Raw genomic sequence first — 20738 nt, 5'->3', positions numbered from 1 at the left:
TAAATATATTACTTAACATAACTTAACAAATAGGTTCTAAATTTGTGATTTGACCTCAGTGTGACTGCGTTGGTGAATATGACAAGAAATTTCCCACCCTCAAGTCTGGATAATGCCTTGGTGATGACCATGGGGACCCATAAAAAAAACCTCAGACATCGTAGGGCCTGCCTTTCTAAATCTACACTCATATCTCATCCTGGCATTCAGGGGATGCATACGTAAATAGCCCTAATGAAGCAATCCTCTGAAAACTGTTTTCAGAGTAGTGACAGAATTGTGCAAAAGGACATACACCGCTCTCTTCAGCCACCCGCCCGTCTGCCGCTTGGAAACTTCTGTGGCTCCCAGAATCTTCACTGCCACTGGCCATCCAGAAGCTGCACCTCTCTTCTCTGCTAGTCAGGAAAGGATTGTCACATGACTCTTGTTGTAGGAGCCATCTAAAGAAAAAATTGTATGTGCTTAAAAGCACATGCAATCTGCTCCCAATCCCAACTGATCTGACGTGCAGCACGTCAGATCAGAGGACCAATCCTCCAATGTCCCGGGCCCAGCATTGCATGATTGTGTGCACACGATGTGCACACAAACTGCATACAATCCATTTTACAATCCATTGAGATTGTATGATTGGGTGCAATGTCTTTCTGATGTATGGCCACCTTTACAGACATTGGCTCAAGCTGAGTTAATGTGTCCTTAAAATTTGACCTTCCTTCAGGCCCATTGTTGATTTGGTTCTCCCTGATCTTTCGCCATCTGAATGGAATAATGTACTGGATAATGCATTTTTCCTCAGACATTAAGGGCCAAATGAAATATTGTGTGAGAATCAGAAAGTGAGAGATTTTGGGAGAATTTTACCATTTTGTTGATTTGATTTAATAAAACTCTCCCAAAAGCTCTCACTTTCTGAGAGCTAGGAATCGCCAGAGGCACTCCATCTGATGAGGATGCGTGTGCTTCACACGCAATGGCATCCCCGTCAACACGGCGGAGGGGTATACTTTCCCTGCCCGTCTCTGCTTCAGGGAGACAGGCAGGGTTAGGGGGGTGCTGGAGGGCAGCTGGGGGGGGGGGGTGCATTGGTGGAGCAGCAGAGGGCGATGGAGGTCTCAGTCGAAACTGGGCATGCAAGCATCTCGTGCATGCGTGCCCCCTTCCGGCGATTGGCACAGGCTTGTGGATGGCAATTCTGTCACCAAGAGCATCTCCGACAGGAGCTGCTCCATCTGTATGACCCAGATCCGCTAAAGCAATTTCCTTTTACTACTCCCTCATAAGTAGTCAGCGATGACTTACAGTACAAAGAGATGCTACACAAAGGTTTAAATACGGTAGCTACAATATTTATCCGCCATCTAAATAAAAACATTCTCGCCCCGAATCAAACAATATGTTCTGTTAGATTTGATATACTTTATTCCATTGACCTGAGGGTTTTGGGTGTCTCTAACTCCTAAGTTCTACTTTACCTGTATGAGATTTTAGTACATTCGGGTGAATGTACATTTCTTATAGTGATGAATGGTGTCAATAAGAAGTTCTAATTATCGGGTCTAAAGCTGCCCATACACGCTGCTATGATGGCGTGCTTTCCGTGCTGTATTAGCACGGATCAAATTGCATTGCATTGCCTGCGATGCAATGTGATTAAACCTAAGTACAAAAAGTATGTGCAAGCACATACTTTTTGTACTGTGCGGTGAGGTGCCGCGGGAGCGCGCACCTCAAAGCACACATCGGAACAGCACGCATAGCAGCGTGTATGGGCAGCATAAAACCTGTTAATTCGTATAAATGCCCCGATTATACCTACTGTATTATACACAATTTCTTCAATAAAGATACAAAATCGGGTATTGCAGCCCATATCACAAAAAAAATTGCTTTTATCATACCTAAGAAGCTTAAATTATTTTCAAGTCTCGTAAAACATCTAAAATTCTTAAACGTTTAGCCCAGTGTTCACCCTTAGCAATATTGCTATCTGTAATCATAATCATATCCTTTGCATTGACGTTAATCCTAACAAGGTATTGGCTTCTCACATACAACAGCTTACCGTGTCGCTTAATCTGCTGTAGCATTGCAATTGAATTCAATTAGTTGTAAACTGAGCCATGAAATGGGGTGGCACAGCCATCGACTTTACTCCGTGCATCTCATTGTAACTTTTATCCTATGCTGAAACCATTTCCATGTGTTTTATTTCAGCAGCAGGAGTGAGGACTACCCGAGAGCACAGTATAAATCCTCTTTCAATGCAAAGCTATATGGAACAGAAAAAAAAAAAAATCTGATTAAACTCTCACTATAAAATCTATCTTTAATCTATTTGATGAGGCTTTATTTATGCGGTTGTTATTTTTGCATTGTTTCTTGTTCGCTAATACTGCAGATGGATTCAGTATTGAATCCCGGCGGTCGGGATCCCAGCGTTCAGAATCCCGACGCCGGAATCCCGACAGCCGAAATGCCGACAAGGGGGGGACGTGGATCGCCCCCCCCCTTGCGGGCTCGCTGCGCTCACCACGCAGCAGGCCCGGTGCCTCGCTACGCTCGGCACACTAATTTATTCTCCCTCCAGGGGTGTCGTGGACACCCCAGGAGGGAGAATGTGTCGGCATTTCGGCGGTCGGGATTCCGGCGTCGGGATTCTGAACGCCGGGATCCCAACCGCCGGGATTTTAACTGCATCCCCTGCAGATACCACCTAGTTCTTTCCTCTTTGACTTTCTCTCCCCCCTCTTGTCTTCCCTTCATTAGGTCATGTGCTTGAAAATAAGATAACAAACTGGATATTATTCATTTGAGCCACACTGAGCCTGATTCCGACCTGTTCACTAAGCTTAAATAAATATCATTTTCTCTAAATGTAATATCAATTTATGTTAAAGAAAAATAAAACATGGGGTATAACATACTGCTAATTTAATATAGAAGCAGTATGTATAAACTCAACCCTTGATGAATAATAATTTTTGATGTGCGGGTCCGGATATTCTCAGATTTATGTAATTATTCAATCCCAGTGTAATTGGCAGACAGGATTCAATGTCCCACCTGCTGAGCAATGAAAAGGGGGCATGGCCACGACAAATGGCTGTGGATCATCAAGATCATTTTGCCGAGATGCCTCTTTAATGCTGTCGGGAAAGAAGCCATTGAATAGGCACCCGCCGCTATTTCCCCCATCGGAAATAGCGGCAGGGGATTGAATACCCTCTTACTTTGTTTTACTTGGATCTCTTATTGGATATTGGCTATCACATGTTTTGGATAGCCAATGAGATAAAGCCAAGCATACGCTACTTGGTGAAAAGAACCAAGCAAATCTGAACTGGCACATGTGTAATTCAAATAAAGCATTGAGCAAAGTCATACTATTGTCCCATGGTGGTTGTGAAGGCATGACATATAATACTGTTTCTTCTTATGGAAGAGGCATAAAGTATGACATAAATGGAAGAGAAATAAAGTATGAATTTAATACAGATCAATGTATTCAATCTTTTTAAACACAATTCTGATACACAATTTACAGTAGTCACCATCATTCTAATGACAATGTGATTTGGACATTTATTTTTTACCCAATATCCATCAGTAGGTGTCCAATGACAATGGTGGGCAATGCCATTTGCAAATCAGCTTTGCCCATAGGAGCCAATTGGTTTCTATTGCATATTCCTGCTGTGAGAGATCCAATCGGATCCCTCCCAGCATCCCTGGTGGCGCTCGTCACTGGACACATGAGCAGATAGGACTCTGGGTTCTAAGACTGAAAGTCTTATTATCGCAAAAAGACGACTCTTACCATAAGAGCCGTCCTTTGCCAAATGCTTCATGTATAGTGTTAAGTCTAAGTGTTAAAAGGATGCCGGTATGCATGCGGAGACAGGCAGCAAGCATTCTGCCCATGATGTGTGATAAACATTGGAGAAAATGGGCTTGTGGGAAAATTTTGTTAAAAAGTCTAATTACAATTTTTACCTTTTCTCCACATGTTCTCTGTACCACCTATTATTATGACCTATGCACTGTTTGTTAAAATTTTTAGGTGGACACATTATACATGCACCCTGGCTTTTACCAACATTATAATTATGATAAATTCACAAATTTCCAAATACTTCCAATGGTGTCATCCGATGTTCTATATAAAAAGGATAAATGAACACAATAGTATTCATACTGGGCTGAGGTACAGCATACTACGCATGTGAGATACTGTAATATGGTCCTAATCAGATGACAGAAATACCACTATCCACTATATAACACCTACAGTAGGCATGACAAATTAATCACACTGTGTTCGTAAGCATAGATGATGTGTTACGATTCACTAGGAATTCCCTTGTGTGTGATTACCGGAATGATGAAGTACCACCACAGTATAAGAAAACTAGTGAGGTTTATTTGACACACTCGGGATACAGTACAAGCAAGTTAGGGATAGCAGGCTGAAGACACTGGATAATTATCCCACAGTAAACAGGTATAGTACAATGGTTTTAAACAATGGTGGTTGACTTGCAACTAAATGCCCCCCCCCCCCCCACCTGCCACCCGCATGAATGCTGCCCTCCACTGGACAGAGAATGTCCCCACAGGCATACGAATGGATGTTTTGCATAAACATCCATTTGCAGCCTTGCGTTGCGGGACTGCGCCAAACATCGAATGATTTCTTTAGTGCTCGCAAGTCACTCTCTGATGGCTCAGATTTGTGGCACCCTGCTACGTAAACAGGGCGGACAGCTGACATCTGGTGACGTCAGCTGCCCACCCCCACGGAAGGCAGGTAGCTGTCCCGTTCGCATGGGGAAGCCCAGCATCTCCATGAACAGCAGCAGGAAATGTAGCACGCCTCCTTCATGCCCCCTCCCTGGTGCAAGCGCCACAGAGACTATGCAAGTCTCCAAAGGTGCCCGCACAGAAGGCCTGCACCTGCACATAAGCGAATATACGCATGCACATTCCCTAGAAGTAGACCTTGTCCAAGTAAGAAAGTTACAAATATGTGTATTGAACCTAAGCAAAACAGAACTTCCAGGAATAGATCTGAAGCAATCAGGCACAGAAGACCAGACAGAGTGGGCTCACACTTGGGTAACAGTCATAGAGGCTGACTTCATGATCTGGCACTGATTACAAACAGAGCAGTGACGTGCGGTGAGGTTAGTGACTGGTGAGACACGGGCTATTTTCAGAGCCAGAGTTACCGACGTACACACATACAGTATAGACCGGATAGGATTACCATTTAATTAAACAATAACATACATTTCCCTGCATCTCCACAGGCTTTACAGCAAAGAACTACTAACAACATGTTGTCAGTGGTGAGAGCCACACACCCTGGTGGTATAGGGAGGGTTGAGTATAAGAAAAAAAATTCTTGCTAAAAGTACTTCTGGGGACATCTGTAGCAGCACTACTGAGGACATGATATGTAACTGGCACTACAGGGGACATCTGTAACAGCACTACTGAGGACATGATATGAAATAGACACTACTGGGGACATATGTAACAGCACTACTGAGGACATGATATGTAACTGGCACTACTGAGGACATGATATGTAACTGGCACTAGAGGGGACATCTGTAACAGCACTACTGGGGACATGATATGTAACTGGCACTACTGAGGACATGATATGTAACTGGCACTAGAGGGGACATCTGTAACAGCACTACTGAGGACATGATATGTAATAGACACTACTGGGGACATCTGTAACAGCACTACTGAGGACATGATATGAAATAGACACTACTGGGGACATATGAAACAGCACTACTGAGGACATGATATGTAACTGGCACTACAGGGGACATCTGTAACAGCACTACTGAGGACATGATATTAAATAGACACTACTGGGGACATATGTAACAGCACTACTGAGGACATGATATGTAACTGGCACTACTGAGGACATGATATGTAACTGGCACTAGAGGGGACATCTGTAACAGCACTACTGAGGACATGATATGTAACTGGCACTAATGAGGACATGATATGTAACTGGCACTAGAGGGGACATCTGTAACAGCACTACTGAGGACATGATATGTAATAGATACTACTGGGGACATCTGTAACAGCACTACTGAGAACATGATATGTAACTGGCACTACTGGGGACATGATATGTAACTGGCACTACTGATCTGTGACTGCCACTACTGAGAACATGACATGTAACTGGCACTAAATATGTGCAAGAAAATCATTGCTTGTCATTTAAATTCAGTGCCTGAAATTGCACAAAAACTTTGTTTCATGCTTTGAAACCTTGTATTTGTTTTGTTGGCTTTAGATGTGAATTGTTGATTCAACCATAATCACACATTTTGCTATGACAAAAAAAAAATCGCAAATTACAAATCGCATCCATATGTTATCTCATAGCAATCCTCAAAATCGCAAATGGTGTGACTTTTGGTAAACAATGCCAAAAATTGCACGCAAAATAAACCAGGTCCAGCCAGTTCAGTGCATGGTTTTGTCTAGAAAAGTGTGCACAAGTTAAAAAAAAAAATACATAGGGTCCCCCCTCCCAAGCATAACCAGCCCCGGGCTCATTGAGCCAGTCCTGGTTCCCCAAATATGTGGAGAAAAAAATTGTGGGATTCCCCCATATTTAAGAAACCAGCACCAGGCTCTTAGACCGGTCCTGGTTCCAAAAAATACGGGGTACAAATAAACTGGGGGTCCCCCGCATTTTGGAACCAACACCGGGGTCCAACAGCCAGCAGCAGTGTCATGCCACAGCTGGGGGACACTTTTTATGCAAGGTCCCCCAGCCATAGCATGATCACCCTGGCTGGTCAGCCCTGGATGGGGTACCTGGGGGAGTGAGGACCCCCCAAATAAAGGGTTCCCCCACCCCCAGGCTTAACCCATCCGGGGCTGAAGCCCGGGGCTGTCCCCGATGTCCCAGGGCGGTGGACACCGGGCTGATAAAATAAGTGTAAAGGTATTGGGTTCTGCTGCGGAACAACAAATCACAGCAAACCTTCCCCTGTATGCAGGGACTTGGGGAACCACAAGTCCCAGCATACAGGGCATTAATGGGCCCGCTGGGACTTGTAGTCCCACAGCAGAACCAATACACCAATAGAAACACCCACACCATGTAAAGTAAAATTTTATTAACACAGCAGTCTTCACCTGGCGGGCAGCAGCCAATAAGCTCTTTTGCGCGGCCACAGCCGTGCCAGGGCTTCCGACGTCTTCACCTGGCAGGCGGCAGCCAATAAGCTCTTTTGCATGGCAGCCAATAATCTCTTTTGCATGGCTGCCGCCGTGCCAGGGCTTCCAGCATCTTCATCTGGTGGGCAGCAGCCTATTTTGAGCTGCTTTGCAAGGCCACCACCCACTAGACTTCTGGAGTCTTCTTTCTTCAGGAGCTCTTCTATGCTCCATTCCTGCTGGCAGACTGCCTGCTGTTGGCTCACGCTGGCTCTTAAAAACTATATGAGGGGGCAGAGCCAGACATGCCGCCCTCTGATTGGCTCCTGGCGGCCATCTTTAAATTTCAAATACTGTGTAGTCCAGCCCCTCTGCTTCTACGCCCCAAATGCGGCTAATATATAAATAGTAATTAGCGGTACCCTTGCACTACAAGTCCCAGCAACTAACTAATCATGCTGGGACTTGTAGTGAAGGATAACTTACTGTCTATGTTGCCCATCGGCGACAGCAGGGGTGGTAGCGGCAGGAATATTTAATAAGCGCCCCAGGCTGCTACTGCCCCCGCTCTCCCCCCCCCCCCAGCAGCCCGGTGCCAAGCTCCAGTCCCACTACCTAGCTCCCCCCGCCTGCTGCCCGTGGACCCTGTCGGCTCAGGTGCAGGGGGAGCTGTCAGTTCTCTTCCCCGGGATGTGGGGAAGAGCCGAAGAGGAGGCAGAGAGATATTGCTGGCTGGGCAATATTTGTGGTAGCGGCGGGTATCTCATCTGCGCCGCAGGCTACTGCTGATACCCCCCCCCGCCCCCCGCAGCCGAACCCCTGCTATAGCCGCTAGTACCGCTACCTAGCTCCCGGCGCCTGCTGCCCGTGGTCCCTGTCGGCTCAGGTGCAGGAGGAGCTGTCAGTTGTCTTCCCCACATGTGATACGGGGAAGAGAAGTGACAGCTCCCCCTGCACCTGAGCCGACAGGGAGCACGGGCAGCAGGCGCCGGGAGCTAGGTAGCGGTACTAGCGGCTATAGCGGGGGTTCGGCGCCGGGCTGCGGGGGGGCGGTATCAGCAGTAGCCTGCGGCGCAGATGAGATACCCGCCGCTACTAGGTAGCGGTACTAGCGGCTATAGCGGGAGTTCGGCTGCAGGGGGCGGGGGTATCAGCAGTAGCCTGCGGCGCAGATGAGATACCCGCTGCTACCACAAATATTGCCCAGCCAGCTATATCTCTCTGCCTCCTCTTCGGCTCTTCCACGCATCCCGGGGAAGAGAACTGACAGCTCCCCCCTGCACCTGAGCCAACAGGGTCCACGGGCAGCAGGCGGGGGGAGCTAGGTAGTGGGACTGGAGCTTGGCACCGGGCTGCTGGGGGGGGGAGAGCGGGGGCAGTAGCAGCCTGGGGCGCAGATTAAGCCGCTACCACCCCTGCTGTCGCTGATGCCAGCTACCGCAGCCACCCGTAGCCATCGATCGGCGGCAGTTGCTCCAGTGGAGCACACAGATGCCCCTACTCCCACCAGCGCTGATGCCTGTCCCTTGGTTGAATTTTAAATGAAATAAAATCAGTGTGTGTTGGGGACAAAATAAATAAAAAATCACTGTGTGAGTGTGTGTGTGTGTGCATTTTTTAACAATATAATAGTGTCTGTGTAAGTATAGTGTTAACTAAACACTTACATGCTGATGGCTGTCCCTGCCTGCAGACACTGACACTGTGCAGCTCATGGACAGCGGATACAGGCTATCAGTGAGTGACAGTCTGCTCCGCTGTCCTATCACATCTGTCTCAGTGACAGGGGCACCCGTCCCTGTCATTGAGGCAGAGGAGTAGATGCCGCTTCTTCATATAATTTCAGTGGGCTTCTCAGCCTCTTTTCTCCCTGTGGGTTATCCCCGCCCCCAGCTACCTGACAGTTTTCTATTGTCAGTGGGAGGCACAGCTCCCGCTGCCGCCCAGCCTCCCCACAGTGTCCCACCTTATAGCTAATTAAAGAAAAAAAAACAAATAAGATATTTATAACAGCATATTTTTTTATCAGTTATGACAGGTGAGGCTCTGCCTCCTCTGCCTCCCCTGACTGCACGTCCCTGAAACAGAGCAGACATAAATAGACAGCAAGGTGCAGCACACAGACCTCATGCTGGGAGTGACATCTAGAGGCAGAGTGTGGAATTGCACAGGATCTGTATTTTTTTCATAGACACAATGGATGGTAGACACAATGGATGGTATGTTCATAAAGGTTTCTTTGAGTTTTCCCTTCACTTGTAATAGATTCATAATGTGTCTAAGAACTCCGGAAAATAACCCCCCCCCCCAAATTTAAAATTATAGTGTGATATCTAAAGTGTAAAACAAAATTTTCATTTCTAAAACATAAACTGTATAAAACTCCATTAGCATGAGTTGGGATTTCTTTCTTATACATACTGTATATGTATATATATAAAATGTATATACTTACATGGTTATAAGTTTTCCATTCATATCCACAAATCTTTAGCTCTAATGCGCAGTCTTGTTCAATAAGCAAAATTAGTCACACTTCCTGTGATGTAAAGTGTAAATGTGTTAGTATAGAAGTTGCCTAGTAACCGTGTGATAGACCGGACATGATGCCCATAATAAATTGGAGTCAATAATACAATGTTTGGTACATATACTGTATCTGCTTTGCATTAGGGTGTGATGTCATATCTGCCTCATGACACACATGGGTAGGCAACAGCTAAACTATATACACCAGTGGTGGAACTTGTGAGTGACGGGCCCAGGTGCAAAAATATAATTTTGGCCCTCTCATCTGCCCAACCCCCCCCCCCCCCCAACTCTGCCTGTCTCCCTGAAGCGGAGACGGGCAGGGTCCCGCCGCCCAGCCACCAAGTGACTGGGGTGTGTGTGACATCCTCACGCTCCCAGTCTAATGGAGTCCCTCTCCACCAGCGGGGACATTCTGGCGAGCGCGGGCAGTGAATGAGAGGGGCTCCATCTGTAGTTCTCCCTCTACTATACACATTACCATATTACATTATGGGCATGTAAAAGGCTGCCAAAACCCTAATGCAATCATTAAAAAAATATACAGTATTGTCTGCTCTTAATGTGTCTTATTCCAAATGCAACATGAAATACTTTTTTTTTTCATGTAATTTTTCCATTACATTTTAATTATCATTTACCCAAGCCAATTGTGCCTTTGTTTTTTTTTGTTTTTTTTAGATCTGTGCTATGTTAGAGTATAAATACATTTCTGCATATTGCAGATATTTTATCTCCAAAATACTCAGGTTTGTCTTTTTACTGCATAGAAACCCTGACTAATTACATCTGACAGAAACCAATGAGAATGTCAGTCAAAATTAGCAGCAGAAAGAAAGGAATGGCAGACTAAAGTTATGATTGTTTTTATACACTGTAAAGATAGATAGATAGATAGATAGATAGATAGATAGATAGATAGATAGATAGATAGATAGAAACATACTCTATATAGTAGTGTTTACGCTAGCCTGTTTTAGCAGGGCACAGCACCCTGCCCAATTTTTAAAGGGTAAAATGTGCCTTGCCCCTCTATTAGTGCCCTGCTAGAACAGCCCTTCTGTCCTCACCTCTGCGTGAATAGATGCAGAGCCGGCCTTAGGCATAGGCAAACTAGGCACTTGCCTAGGGCATTTGGAATGCCTAGGGGCATCAGCAGCTTCTGCTGATTAAAATGATATGCAACATGCCTATATTCTGTGTGTGAGTGAGGCTGTATCTGCATATGAAATAGTGTATTCATGGAAATCACGGTAACATAGCATTCCGTATACAGGTACAGCCACAGTCGCACACAGAATATAGGCATGCCACATATCATTTTAATCATTGGAAGCTCCTTGTGTGTGCTGGTCATAACAATGCAAAAAATGCACCCGACGTTAGCAGAACTGGCCAGGAGCTGCATGGACTATTGAGGCAAGATGTATGAGGAAACATTTGTATCCAAGCAGAGGCAGAGGTCACAGTGTTAGCAGCTGTGCGAGTGCTGTCTGTGGGTGGGTTGGTTGTGCAATAGTGTTCGGCATATGTGTAAGGGGCATTATGTGTGTTATGTATAAATGCATTAATAATGTGCGACATTTGTGTAACAGGCATTATGTGTGTCATGTGTATAAGGGCATTAATAATGTGCAACATATGTGTAAGGGGCATTATGTGTGTCATTATGTGTATGAAGGGCATTAATAAAGGTTGGCATAATGTGTAAGGGGCATTATGGTTATAAGGACATTAATAATGTGTGTCATGAGTAAGGGGCATTACTGTGTGGTATTATCAGGGTGCCGAGAGAAAGGGGTATGAGGTACAAATTACCCAGGCCAAAGTCTGATGGAAGGGCCCAGTGGGGGCCCCAGGCACCCTCCCCTTAAGTGACAGCAGCAGCTGCAGCTCTTCTCCTCTGCCCAGCACACACTGCTTTGTGCTGGGTTGCAGTGTGGCCATGGAGGTGCTTAAAATACAATATTTTCTCAGGATTTTTTTCTAAGGGTATAATGTGAATAATGTGAGTAATGCACATAAGGTAAAGTGGTACTACTGTGTGGCATAACATAATATGATATAATGTAAATAAAGTGGCACTACTGTGTGGCATAATTTGAACTGGGGGTACTATTGTGTGGCCATGCCCCTTCCCAGCAAGAACACACCCCTGTTTGGGCTGCGCACTGAATGTGTGCACTGTTTCTATTTAAAATATTGCGGGTAGGAGCACCAAAATGATGACTGCTATGATGAGGGTTGATGGGGCTGGGAAAGGGGAGCAGGGTCAGAGGCGGAACTAGTGGCGGTGCTAGGGGGCACCAGCCAAAATCTTGCCTAGGGCATCATTTAGGCTAGGGCCGGCTCTGAATAGATGCCATGTGCATGATGCTTGACCCGCTCCCGCAGTAATGTTGCCGGAGCCGGTCCACCCACATCAATGATGTTGCAAGCCCACCCCCCCTCATGCTGCCTCCGTACCCCAGCGCCCACCCCTGATCCTAAAAGGATCCCTATATACACAAATTAGTATACATTCACTTGCATCTCCTGCCTTTATGTATGTTGGTAGTTATTTGAAAAAATGTATTGCACAGTTACTTTCCTTTTTAAAAGACCCAACTATCCTTTTGTTTCCGAAGACCAGGTGGGCCAGTCCAGACACAGAGAGAGCTGGGATAGCCATGCACAGTATAGCCTTTCTTGCTCCCTATTTGTCCACTCCCTTGCTAGATACACGTGAATTGAAAAAAGATGGAGGATGTAGGCCATGTGTCAGGGGCATGCCCTCATGGCACCTATATGCACCAAATGCCAGTGCTGGAAAGCAGCCCCAGTTCGTCTTTGGTCACAGTTGATATTTATTCCATATATATACTTTGATTCAATACTAAAAGACAGTTCAGTCCATGCAATTTTATCTTGAATAGGACAAAGATCTTATGGCATGCACACAAAGAGACTGAAGAAGAGTTTGAAGCAAATCAGGGGTGAAATGTAATAGGATGAGAGATTCAGAAAGTGAGAGATTTGGTAAGAAATTTCCAGTTTTTTTAAAGTGGCAATCATTGACACAGCAAAATCACACTGGTTTTGCTGTGGCAATGATTGCCACTTTAAAAAAACTGGAGATTTCTTACCAAATCTCTCACTTTCTGAATCTCTCATCCTATTACATTTCACCCTAGGAGTCATTTAATGAAAAAAAGAAAATCAATGAAACGTGAAATTTGCAGTCATCTATGCATAGACAGCATGTGTAACTCTTCCCCAAATGTCAATATCCCTATGACAGGAGAAAAATCTATGCCTTCCAATGGTCACATTTAATTTTTACACATCTGCATGGCCACATTTACAGGATTATTTCCTCACTGCACTTCGCCTATGTGAGAACACATTTTTGCACCTTAATTCTGCATCTGGTAATATTAGCTGTTTTCTGAACATGCACCATGCAAATTCATGGAATTAATACTACACAAAATACCCTAGCAGTTTATCAATAACATAATTTTACTTATTTTTTAATGCATTATTTTACATATCTAGAAGAAGTTTATTTACAAATGTGTGGTACAGCGATGGGTACTATTTTTGCACCTAGTTTTCCTGCTTTTATAAGGGAAATTGGGAATCTGGATGTATATTTAATAACAAGTCTTAGTCAAGCTATTAACACAATATAAATAAATAAATACAATGTGCTATATTATTAGGAATTTGTTTAAATGAAAAAACACAGTCCAAAACTAGTATAGTGAGGGGTGTCTGACATATAATGGATTTGTTACATATTTACTGTAATTGCCTTTAACCCCTTCACGACAATTGACGTATATATACGTCATGGCCGGGAAGTACTTCCCGACCGTTGACGTATATATACGTCATGGCTTCAAACTGTCACTGCGTCTAGAGACGCAGTGACAGTTAGGTGATGTCTGCTGTCCCTGACAGCAGACATCCCCCCTCGCCGCCCGGGGGGGGCAGGGATGCCCCCGCCGGTCGGCGATCGCTGTGATTGGCTGTTCAAATCTGAACAGTCAATCACAGCGTTTCCTGTGTTACCGGCGGCTAAGCCGCTCGGTAACACAGAAAACGGTGGTGATCGGTGCAGCACCGATCACCACCGAGCGGCAGCACCCCCCTCCCACCCGCCGGGCACTCACCCGGCAGCAGCAGCAGCTCCCCCGGCTCCATGCTACGTTCGGAGCGCACGCTGCGCTCCCCTCCTCCCCCCTCCCCCCCGCAGCAGCAGCAGCAGCAGCAGCAGCATCATGCTGCTGCTGGAAAAGCTAAAAACAAAATAAAATAACAAATAATGTGCAAATGTGCAAATGTGTATATATATATATATATATATATATATATATATATATATATACATATATATATATATATACACACACATATATATATATATATATATGTGTGTGTATATATATGTATATATATGTATATATATATATATATACACACACACATATATATATATATATATATATATATATATATATATATATATATGTGTGTGTGTGTGTGTGTGTGTGTGCGTATACCGCACCGATCACCAACGATCGCCAGCCCCCCCCCCCCCTCCCACCCGGCAGCCCCCCTCCCTCCCACCCACCCGGCTGCCGCAGCGCCAGCACCCCTCCCACCCCCCCGCCAGCCGCAGCGCCAGCCCCCCTCCCAAAGCTGGTGACCAAAATGGGGTCACTTGTGGGGGGGTTCCACTGTATTGGTGCTTCGGGGGTCTTGCTAATGCGACATAGCACCCGCCATTCATTCCACCACCAAAAATCACTCCTTCCCTTCTGAGTCCTGCCATGCACCCAACTGGTATTTTTTGGTCACATGTGAGGCATTGCCGTACCCGGGAGAAATTGGGGCACAGATTTTGGGGTGCTTTGTCTCCTTCATTCCTTGTGAAAATTAAAAATTTTGAGCCAGAACTGCATTTTTGTGTAAAAAATTAAATTTTTTTACACAAAAATGCAGATCTGGCTCAAAATTTTTCATTTTCACAAGGAATGAAGGAGACAAAGCACCCCAAAATCTGTGCCCCAATTTCTCCCGGGTACGGCAATGCCTTACATGTGACCAAAAAATACCAGTTGGGTGCATGGCAGGACTCAGAAGGGAAGGAGTGATTTTTGGATTTTGCAGCTCAGATTCTGGTGGAATGACCCCCGAAACACCCATACAGTGGAACCCCCCCACAAGTGACCCCATTTTGCAAACTACACCCCTCAGGGAATTCATCTAGGGGTATAGAGTACATTTCAAACCCCCCGGGGTTTCACCAATTTTGATACAACTGAGCTGTGAAAATGAAAAATTATTTTTTTTCATTTTCACTGCCCAGTTGTACCACAATTGGTGAAACCCCTGGGGGTTTGAAATGTACACTATACCCCTAGATGAATTCCCTGAGGGGTGTAGTTTGCAAAATGGGGTCACTTGTGGGGGGGTTCCTAACTTTTAGCATCTTATGGTGCCTAGAAACCTACATGGTGCCTAAAAAATAATCTCATAAAAAGGAGGCTCCAAAATCAAGTAGGTGCTCCTTCTATTATGAAGCCTGTGGTTTGGTCACCGTGCACACTAGGGCCACATATAGGATATTTATGAAAACCAAAGAATTGGGGGAATCAATTTTTAGTCACATTTCTCTAGTAAAATCTACTATGTTCCTTAGAAAAATGTATTAAAATTGAAAATCCGAAAAAAAAATGAAATTTTGAAATTTCACCTACACTTTGTTTTAATTCCTGTGAAACACCTAAAGGGTTAACAAACTTCCAAAATGCTGTTTTGAATACTGTGAGGGGTGCAGTTTTTGAAATGGCATCATTTATGGGGGTGTCTCACATACAAGTCCCTCAAAGTCACATCAGAACTGAACTGGTCCCTAAAAAAATCAGTGTTTGAAATTTTCTTGAAAATTTGAGAATTTGCTAGTCATATTTGAAGCCTCCTAGTGTCCAAAAAAATGAAAAGGGGGTGGAAATAATGATTGCAACATAAAGTAGACATATGGTCTTTGTTAGTTATTAACTATTTTGAGTGGTATGATTATTTGTCTCACAAGCAGAAAATGTGACATTTTGCATATTGCTAAATTTTCCATTTTTTCACGATATTTTGGTATTTTTCACAAAAAAACACAGACTGTATCGACCCAAATTTACCACTAATTTGAAGTACAATGTGTCACGAGAAAACAATCTCAAAATCACTGGGATAAGTAAAAGCAAAAAAAAGTTATCCCCACTTAAGTGAGACATGTCAGATTTGAAAAAAAGGTCTCTGTCATGAAGGCACAAACTGGCTCTGTCATGAAGGGGTTAATATATAAATTAATAAAAAAACAAGTATGACATTACAATGGATGAATAGAAAAGGGAGCAGCATGCTCTAACTGACATTCACGTAGCTGTAATGGTGTTTTCTTGGGAGATATTTCAGAGGTTAGGAGGCATGTAAACAATTTTCAGTGTTACAGAGTACACATGTAGTTATGTGTACCCAGCTTGGCATCACTATCCAAGGGACCTGGCTTACAACATGTGCAAACACATTTGCCAGTTCTGGGTTCAAAGGAAGGAAGCCATATGACATGCTGCTTCTGCAGCATGTCATCACTAGCACCACCCCTATTTGGTCTTGCTACATGGGCAATGGAGGATGTCAGTAGCCACCTGTTGAAGCTTGAATATAATGGGTAAAAAATGTTTACTGATATGTCACTCATGCAATACCCACAGGATTGGGTGATATATAGACCAGTGTACACCCAGCTTTACTGCTTTACTGTTCTCCCTTGTACCTTCTAATGGTTGTAGAGAATTTAGTGCAAAAGAATGAGTCACCTTATTTGATACCATAAAAATACAGTACTCTAAGTATTACTTACATTTATGATTTCACACACAAAAACAGATGGACATGGGGAGGAAAGAGAACACAGGGAGTGAAAGGGTAGGATATTGTAGCACAAATACATTAATTGTACTTTCACACATGTTATGAGTTAGGAAGGGGTGGAAGGAGTGGCAAATGCACTTCTCAGGATACAACTATTGGCTGCTCCCTCAAGTGCTCCAACACATTCCTGCTGTTGATGATTGTAAGTGAAGACATTGCAGCAGTTGAAAAAAAAAATAAGGGAGTTTATTTTTAAATATGTTTATTACAGATGTTTTCATATTAAACATAAACAATATTGAACATAACGGATACAGTGTTTGCATTCCAAGATAACATACAGTAATTTCCATCTCATCCAATGTTACATATAATATAATCTGTTTGGGTGGAAACCTAATTAACTAGAGATGGAACAACTTAATTAAATATTGGGTACCAATAATTATTTCAAGTAAAAAGAAAACAGTCCCAAAACATTATCCTATACTTAATAAAAGATATGGCCTTAAACACTTGCCCTGACATAAGGGGTACATAAAGAGACAAGGGGGAGAGGGAGTAAGGGAGGTGGGAGGGACATACTGTAGGAAAGGTAGGAACATCAAGAAACAAGAGTTTAGTCAGTCTATTCAAACAGTATATCTATATTTCGGTCAGAATAAGAGGATTGTTCCATATACAAATTTGTTCGATACTAGTCAGGGAGTGCAAAGTATGAGATTAGGATTCATCAGCTATGTGGCGGCGTAAGGGCCAGGATGTAGAGTCAAATAGTGTCATAATTTTCTGTTGTTGGTCCGCATCCAGTGAATCTATTAATGGGCCCCATGTGGAACATTGCACTCCACGTCAGGAAGGGTAGATTGTCACTCCATATAAAGGATATAAAGAAGGCGGGTCTTTAGAGAATATAGTCTAGGGGGCTGCCTGATTATCCAGTTAAATAGAAGTGTATTTTTATCTCTTTGGATACCCCACCCTGCAAAATGGAGAATAATCATTGCTCTGGAGTTTAGTGTAAGGTTGAGGTAGAACATAGAGTTAATGTATCCCAGAACCTTGTACCAGAATTTCTTTATCTTGGGGCAGGACCAGAAACAATGCATATAAAGAATGTTCTGAGCCCCACATTTCAGACAGTTGCCTGTCTCAGAAGGGACCATATGTTTTCTCTCTCCTGGGGTGGGATATATTAATATATATTGCCACCCCTCGCCGCCCAGCCGCCACGATGCTACCACATATGTATTAACATATGCGTCTAGCATTGGGGTGCAGTGACGGAGACCCCCGCGATACCTGTAATATGGTCTGCGGGGGTCTCCGTCACATCCCGGCGGCTGTCAGTGTCCCCGGCGTCTCCTCCTCCCCCCTGCAGCCGGATGTCCTCCCGGCTGTGACACCTGCTGGGAGAGGAGGAGAATGATGGAGGACAGGAGGGGCTTCAATAGGGTATCGCCACCCAGAGGTGGCAATACCCTACCCAGCAGAGACGGGGGGAACGGGTAATGGTACATAGGAAAATGCGGTAAAACCCCCGTTTAACCGCATTTTCCCTTTAGTACATCCCGCCCCTGGTGTAATATAAATTCTATGTATAAATTTGAAATGCGTTTCCTGTAATTATACTGAGACACCAAGACATATCTAAAAGCTACTGCTTTGGTAAAAGCTGGAATAATTTTGTAAATTACTCCAGCTTTGGAATGTTTGTAATGCCTTACAAACATTGGAAAGCTATTGTTGTTGTGGGGGACAGATCTGTCTCCCATCTATTTGTCTTGAGAGCCCACAGTTTATGCTCAAAACCAGTTAGGATATCCCAATAAAGGTAGCACGTTCTACATGGGAAGATAGAAGTCAAGGTACATAATGAAGTAAGAGGGTCAGTCAAAATGCCTGGTAGCAAGGGGCCAGGTAAAGTCTGTACATAATGTCTCATTTGGAGGTACATAAAAAATTCAGTCTGGGGTTGTTGGAATTTATTCGCTAGGTCTGTAAAGGACATCAGGTGGTCAAACACATCTTTGAAGGAGGCAATACTCTTCTGCCGCCAGTGTTGGAACTTTACATTGTCCATCGCCACAGGGAAGCATGGGTTGCCACAGAGGGGTATATATTTGGAGTGGGCTGAATTTCTTTTTAAGACTTTGTTCACTGACCACCACGCCAGGTAAGTACTCCAAATCAAGGGGTTAGAGCGGGCTTCTTGGGGTCATTTGGATCTAGGTGTGTGTATTAGGGCTCTTAAATCATATGGAGCAGCCAAGGATTGTTCCAATGCATAGTTGGTGTAGATAGAAAGGGCGTGTACCCAATCCAAGACATATCTAAAAGCTACTGCTTTGGTAAAAGCTGGAATAACTGGAACAGCCAAACCTCCCTTATCTTTGTGTAGTTTTAGTTTTGTCAGTGCGATGCGTGGTCTTTTCCCTGCCCAAAGGAATTTTGTGAAGATTTTGTCACAATGACGTAGGTCTGCTTTGGAGAGGGAATAGGGTAGCATTTGAATAAGGCAATACCTTTTTTCCCAAGGCAATACCATATTTCCCAAGGTATGAGATCTTGGAAAATATGATGCTCTTCAGGACGGCCACTCCTCCCATGAGTGAAATAGGAAGAGAGGACCATGCATCTAGCAGATTGGAGACTCTCCGGAGTACTGGGATGTAATTAGTAGCATAAGTGTCGATCAGTGAGGGAGGGATATAAATACCTAAATGTTTTAATTTGGTGTTGTTTATTTTGAAAATAGAAAGTGTGGATGCCTCGGGGAGGAAAGGTAAGAGGCTGCAGTATGTGACAAAGGCAGTAGCTCGGATTTTTATTTGTTTATTTTATACCCTGAAAATAGACCAAAAGAGTTAATTAATTGTAGTATAGCTGGAATGGAAGTAAGAGGGTTGGAAATAAAAAGCAGCATGTCGTCTGCAAACAACGCTAATTTTAAAGTATGATGAGCAATTTTCACTCCTTGAAACTGTTGCAGTGAGTGAAGTGCCAAAATGAAGCTGACATTACTTTGCATATATTTGCTGATGAATGTCTGCCCACTATGAACCCTGTTTGGTCCGTATGGATCACTACAGGGAGAAGATGTTTTATCCTATCCGCCAGTAATTTGGTGAGCAGTTTGTAATCTACATTCAAGAGTGAGATCGGCCAATAAGATCCCGGTAAATGTGGCTCTCTGCCCGGTTTCGGTATGAGTCTAATCACTGCATCAGTGGAATATTTGGGAGTAGTACATTTTGAGATTATAGCGATAAAAACTGTGACTAGAGTCTCCACTATATGAGGCAATAATATCTTATAAAACTCTCCCGGGTAACCATTCGGACCAGGGCCCTTATTCTGATCGGTGCGGATATATCCGCGTGCGTTCGGCCCGCCGATGTTTTGTGTCTGCGCATGTGCAGAGGCGTATCTGCGCATGTGCGAGCGGGGCATACGGAGAAATCCCGCATGAGATGTGAACACTCCGAACAGGGGGTGGAGAGGGGCGTGAAGGGCTATTTGGGCTCATTACCATATGCATACGCCCCGCATTTCATGGGAGTTCCCATGAAAACGCTGGGCGTACGTATGGTAATGCGGCCGTGACGCACGTGTAGGGGGCGGACATATGACATCGCCGGATGTCAGCTGCCCGCCCAGATCCCTGCTTTTGCACGGAGAAATGTCTGTAGTGGTCTGAGGTTGCGGGAGCCGGTGGAGCACTCGGTCCTGCATTCGATGGTCTGCGACCATCGAATGATGGGGGAGGTTCCCTTAGATGGAGGAGGCGTATTCCGTGAAAAATATACGTGCGGTCCGTTCGGCCAGCTGGCGATCCGTATGGAAGGCAGGGTTTCGCACGCACGGTCATGGCCGCATAATCGGCTCCGGCCGCACCGATCAGAATAAGGGCCCAGGTGACTTTATAGGCTTCAAATGTTTAAACCCAGACTCCACTTCACACAAAGGGAAGGGGGCAATCAAGCGTGAACCTGCCTCTGTAGGGATAGAGGGGGTAGATATAGAGGCCCAAAAATCCATTTCTTCTGCTACTTCTCTCAAGGGCTGGTCGT

This window comes from Crinia signifera, chromosome 9 (assembly GCF_055691185.1).
Source record: "Crinia signifera chromosome 9, ASM5569118v1, whole genome shotgun sequence".
Lineage (NCBI taxonomy): Eukaryota > Metazoa > Chordata > Amphibia > Anura > Myobatrachidae > Crinia > Crinia signifera.
This window is presented reverse-complemented; position numbering follows the sequence as displayed.